Raw genomic sequence first — 6328 nt, forward strand, 5'->3', positions numbered from 1 at the left:
TACGATTATTAAATATCTTACATTATAATTGGCTCGTTACCCTTCTTTTATTTATTGATTTATTCTAATTGAGCCATATTAACAATTATTACATATTTTTTTATTCTCATTTAAAGGTCTTTCTTTTCCCAATCAAATGTCATATATTTTTCTATTCCAACTTAGTAAAATTTAATTACAAAGAATTGAAAAAGGGTAAAAGTATAAATTAAAAAAATTTATTTCAAACAAAAAAACTTTACAATAAAAAAATTTAGTGCTGTGCTACACGATTAACAGTACAAAATGCATGATATCACGACAAAATTACCTTTTTTACAAAAACATAAAAAAAGGTGCCAAATATACACGCTTGTATGTATGCTCCTTGAAAAAACAATTTTTTATTCCAAACCTATTCCAAACTATCAAAGTTTAAAAATTTTTTAAATAGTATATGTGAAAAATGTAAATTGCGCCAATTATAAACAGAAAATACATTTCGTTGAAACACTAATGTTGTATAACTACTTTTAAGCAATAAAGCTCAAGTAGGGTAAAACTTTCTCTTTACACAGTCAGTCTCAAATGACGTCCAAGTGACCTTGACTTTGACCTTGATCCTTAAGAAGGTCAAGGTCATTGACCTTTTCTGTCGCTCATTATTCATTAAAAAGTTATGGTCGGTAACTGGCATGCAACATAAATTAATGTGTCATTCCTCGCTAATTCTGACGTCACGATTCAATCGCTATGGCTGTGGTGACTACTCAGAAGCCTTAAGGCAGAGAATTTTTTTTAAAGCAAGAAATCTATTTTAAAGCAGAGAATTTTTGTTTTTAAAAAAAACAGAAAATCTATTTTTAAACAGAGAAACTTTTCTGTTTATAACTTTTTAACGAATGACGAGCGACGGAAAAGATTAATAATCTTGACCTTCTTAAGGGTCAAGGTCAAGATCAAGGTCACTCAAAGTTTATTTGGGGCTGGCTGTGTAAAAGGAAAGTTTTACCAAATATTCTTTTTAATTTAGTATTTTTTTTTAAATTTAGTATCTGGGTTTCATTTTCATTTAATTAAAAAATAAAGATATCATTTTTTTTTGTTTTATTAAGTGAAGAAATTAAAAATGATTATTATTTTTTAAGAAGAAAAAGTAGGACCACTTGAGTTTTATTGCTTAAAAGTACTTATAGAACATTAGTGTTTCAACGAAATGTATTTTCTGTTTATAATTGTCACACAATTTACAGATTTCACATACATATTGTACATAGGTCGTCTGAAAAGTTTTGAGCCTCAACATGAAGATGGCATTACTCGTAAAAACAATTTTGATACTATAATCGTACATATTTTGAAAGATACCTGCGAAAATTATAGGTACTTCCGGCGCTTAGTTGTTGTTTGACAGTCATTTGTGCCAGTCAATGTCAATGTTTTTGTAAAAATGGAAAAAATCGAATATCAGCAGTCGCCATGATAAAAATTCACGAATTGCGGTTCGAATTAATTAACCATCCACCATATTCACCAGATCTGGCCCCCAACGACTTTTTTCTGTTTCCTAGGCTCAAAGTTTGGCTCGGAGGACAGAAATTTTCATCGAACGAGGTCATCGCATCCGTAGACGCCTATTTTGCAAAGCAAGACAGTCAGTATTATTTGAATGGATTAAAGGGGTGGGAGCATCGCTGGAAAAAATGTATCGACTTAAAAGGAGACTATGTGGAAAAATAAAATTGAATTTGACCGAAAAATTACTTGTTTCTATGTTAGGCTCAAAACTTTTCAGACATATATCACGATTGTTATAACTTATCTTATAACTGCTATAAGTTACTGTTTCTTGTCACATATATAATATATTAAATATATCATGTTATTCATGTTAATTCTAAATGGATAATGCAAAGCATTCTTAATTATATTTTGTATTATTACTTTGCTTTGTGTATAATTATTTATTAGATTATTTCATTACTTATCAATCCTACATTACAAATGCCAATGTTTTATTCGATCACTCAGGTCAGAATACTTCGAATTCGTAATCAAGTCTTGTATTTTGAAATGTAAATACTTATTTTTATTGTTTTGAAATAAAAAATAATAGAATTAACAGAAATAATAGAAATATAATAGAAATAATAGAATTACAGAAACATCTTACTTTATGAGACTTGACTATGATTTTCAGCTTTAGATATTCAAAGAATATTGCAATTAATCAATTATTGTGTAATCTGCTTACGAGAAGTTTCATATTTACAGATAAATGAGCAACTGAAAAGGCAAAATGCTGTATTGGCATGTAAGAGATTCAAAGGTAATCACACTCACGATCAAAATCACTGAATTGGGGCTAAAAATCTGCATTGATTTTAAAATTGATCGGTCGAAAATACTAAAGATAGTTACGGATAATGCACGAAATATGGTTAAAGCTTTTACGAATTTCGGATATTCTAATTCCTTACTCTGTTGGCACAAGTAAAAGTAAGTTATTTTTGCAATTATGCCAATTATAGGTTAGTTTTGTAATAGATAATAGAGTAAATTTGCTTCAGCCTTTTACTATAAAAAAATGAAACATTTTACTTATTATTTATGTATCTTAGTTTATATCGTTGTATTAGTTATATATTAAGAGCGAAAAATTTACTTACAGTAAAAAATATTACTACATAGTGCTTTATAATATTCATTAAAAAGAAGATTAAAATACTTTTGATCTATTTAATCAACAAATTGTCCATCATATATCTTAGTCTCTACTAACGATGATTCAAGCACAAATCGAAATGACTCAAATTCAAATGACACTGACTCTGAAAACTCTAAAGATGAAGATGAAAAGTGTCTCAAAATAATTGAAATTGATTTAAATGAAAGCTTAATGAATGACGCTGTGTCATCAACGATGCGTTTCTTACAGCTTAAATCTTATCACTTCTACTAACGTTGCAGAAATATTTAAGGAGAAAAAGTGTTCAGATAATAAAGCTATCCGAATTTATCAATCTGCATTTGAGAAATGCAAAGCCATATAGAACGTCAAAGTCATCAAAATGCTCTGAAATTTATGAAAAGATTACTCAAAAAGCTTCAATGTCACCATGTGTTACTCGGTGGAATTCTACTTATGATTGTCTTTTAAATTTAATGAAAATTAAAATTAAATTAAATTAAATAACCGAGGCATTTGGCTTGTTTAATATTAAAAAGACCGAACTCTCTCTCTCTCTCTCTCTCTCTCGAATTTTTAAACAAATATTTGCAATGTCATCAGCCAGTTGCTGAAGCTCTAGATAAGTTGCAAAGTGAAAATAACTTTTTTTACGGCGAATTAATTCCAGTTTTGCTAAGAACAATGGAAAGCCTTCAAAAGCTACAGAATATGCCATTATAATAAACTTTATATATCAAATATACTTCCGGTCTTGTAAGCATACTATTATGTAACATGGAAAAAAGATGTAATGATTTTACATCTTCAACTCGAAGCCAACGATGCTATATTAGTAGCTGTTTCTCATTCCTATTTTAAATTGCGATACCAAAGAAGAAAAAAAATTACGCGCAGAATCTGTTTTTTTCTTAGAGGCAGAAAAATATAATAAATACATCAATATTGCTGATGATATATTAATGTTAATACATCTACCAGTTCTACCACTACTCGGAATGATTTTGTATCAGAAAGTTTTTTTTTCTTTTCAAATTGAAGACGATAAGAATATTACGAATTGAAAACAAACACCGTACAATTAGAATGTATGAAATATTTTCAAGATAAAGATGTCACTGTGCAATTTTTGGACTGCTATCCAATCGTAAAACGGATATTTATTAAGTTCAACACGTCTTTACCATCATCTGCACCGGCGAAAAGATTATTTTCCTATGGCGGCCTTGAGACCAAACCGAAGGAGCATGAAGGACGCCAATTTTGAGAGGATGATTTTAATTAAAGCTAATAAATTGTATTTGTATTGAATACTATTGGTATTGAACTATTCAAGTATTAAAGAGTTTCATATATATAAACTTAATAATATTAACTATATTAAGTATACGTATATGAATATCTTCAATACTACAATATCCAATTATCCAATAGTACTCAAATATTCAATATATAATTATTTTTATTATGATTTTTGTTGCTTAACTAAGTGTAATAGCATTAATATTATTAAATATTAATTATAGGCTTTATTATAGGCTTATATTATTAAATATTAATTATAGGCTATTATAAAAAAGAACAATAAGAAGAAGAAGAATAAACTGAAATACAATATAAAATGTATAAAAATTTAAATTATATGCATATATTCAAATAAAATTATTAAAATATTTTATATTTACTATTTTAAATTTTTATTTAGAATACACATTTCTCTTATTTTATATATTAAGTAAATTTTCGAAATCTATTTTTTATTTAAAATAAAAAATAGCCTTCGAAAACTTATTTAAAATAAAAAAAATAAGTTTTTGGAACCTATTTTATATTTTTTATTTCAAGTAAGTCGTATCAGTTGTTTTACCAATTTCAATGATTTTGTATTTTAAATAAATTTTTAGAACTTATTTTATATTTTTTATTTTAAAAGTTTTATTTTAAGTTGTATTAGTTATTTTATCGAGCCTTGACGAATATGATTCATTTTTTTTTCAATGTTGAGAAATGTTCCCTTTTTCGAATGTAACCATTAATTTCAAGTTTGACCTCAGCAAAAAATTAAGAAAATTCTCAAAGCTCAGGGGATCCACATTGAGCTCGGTTATCTTATATACGCAAATAATTAATAAAGAGACAATTGGTCCAAACTTAAAAGAAGATGATAAAAGAGGTAATATTACTTACGTAAATTAATGTTGGAAATGTGTGTATGCAAATTAATAGCACTTTTATATTGACTATTTTGAACAGACCGATAATGGTCTACGAAGCAAAACTATGCTGTACAAACTTTTTCCTCGTCACATGTCAGCAACTGCGGGATTAATGTGGATGATGGACAGGGGATCGGTCGTGAACAAAGTCCTATGAATTGAGATCGATATTAGATGCGACTATCGTAAGAGCGAGTTCGTATTAATCGACGTAAACGTGACGGAATCTTCAGTAAATGGGAAAAAATGCAAGATGTCCCTAGCGAGATTTTGTTGTTTACAAGCGCTTCACGCCTGATAAGCGCGTGATAGTTACTGTACTCACGTAATTCACGTTGCATTAATAAGACGAATACGGCACGTATTGGATGTTATCAGATGTCTTTTAAGACGTGTTAATATCGGTATCAAGCTAAAGACTCCAACTTTCTTTGCGATGTACGCTTTATGAGTAGCCACCGGTTAAAGTTGTAAATATAACGGAGAAGTGCGAAAAACTTTTGTATATGAGTAATGATATTGTATGCAGGTGTAAGTGATTTTTTAATACTGATCATGTATATATGTGTTTATACATATAATGTGATTAATTAATCAATATAGTTGGCGATATAGTTACTATTTTTGAGAAATACTTTAAGTTTATTTCAATAAGTTTTGTAATCTGTAAACAGATCTGACAAAACTCTTAATAAATTTTAAGTATAGTACTTAAATGATATTTAAATATATATTTAATTGATACTCAAACAATATTTAAATTTATTATATCCACATAATAAAGGACCCTGCACTAATCCTATATGAAATTGGGTTTCGGTTAAATCAAATGGTCTTCTCATATGTTATAGCTTATGACCTGCTAAACAAAACATATAAGTTTTAGCGAAAAAAATGAACAGTTTTCGTGTTTGATTCACCTAAAGTTGCTGACATTTCACCATGAAATGCTCAATAACTTCTAAACGGCTGACCTAAAATGGATAAAATTATAGTGTTTTGAAAAGGTCTCAACAAGGACTATAAGAAAATGAAAGAAAAAGTGGGGGGTCTCACTTAAAAAATCCGTGTGGACGTTGTCATGACCTTGGCGACGCCACCCAAAGTCAAACTGATGAAGCCAGTGGCTAGACCTTTTTAAACTCTACAACTTTTATCTAATACATTTTTTTATAAAACTTATAGTTTTCGAGATATTTTACTGTCTCGGAACATTTTATGTTCCTTATATGATTTATACCATGGGGCTACATATAATTATATTCCACATAGCATTACGTACTATCATATATTATGTCCAAGTATGTAGGGGAGACCGGGAATAGTAGACTCATTTTTTAGTTTCAAATTTTTATAGACGAAATTAAGAGACTTATCGAAAAAATGAATTCTACACCAGTTACTACATACATTTGACTATCTAATAATATTTTAATAATAAGGG

General features: G+C 28.5%; 1 protein-coding gene across 3 annotated transcripts in view; it reads right to left on the bottom strand.

Moving 5' to 3' along the window:
* The window catches only part of LOC108728208 (probable ascorbate-specific transmembrane electron transporter 2), a 40621-nt gene that overhangs the window by 19643 nt on the left and 14650 nt on the right, over window positions 1–6328 (bottom strand). For 2 of the 3 annotated variants that reach the window (XM_018456667.1, XM_018456677.1), the window contains exon 1: window positions 4856–5180. The exons of the other annotated variant lie outside the window; for it this stretch is intronic. The gene's annotated coding sequence lies outside the window, so the exon portion shown is untranslated. Of the gene's footprint in view, window positions 1–4855; window positions 5181–6328 lie in introns of those variants that run through there. 3 annotated transcript variants of the gene reach the window in all.

Source organism: Mycetomoellerius zeteki, unplaced genomic scaffold, assembly GCF_001594055.1.
Source record: "Mycetomoellerius zeteki isolate Tzet28-1 unplaced genomic scaffold, Tzet1.0 scaffold113, whole genome shotgun sequence".
NCBI lineage: Eukaryota > Metazoa > Arthropoda > Insecta > Hymenoptera > Formicidae > Mycetomoellerius > Mycetomoellerius zeteki.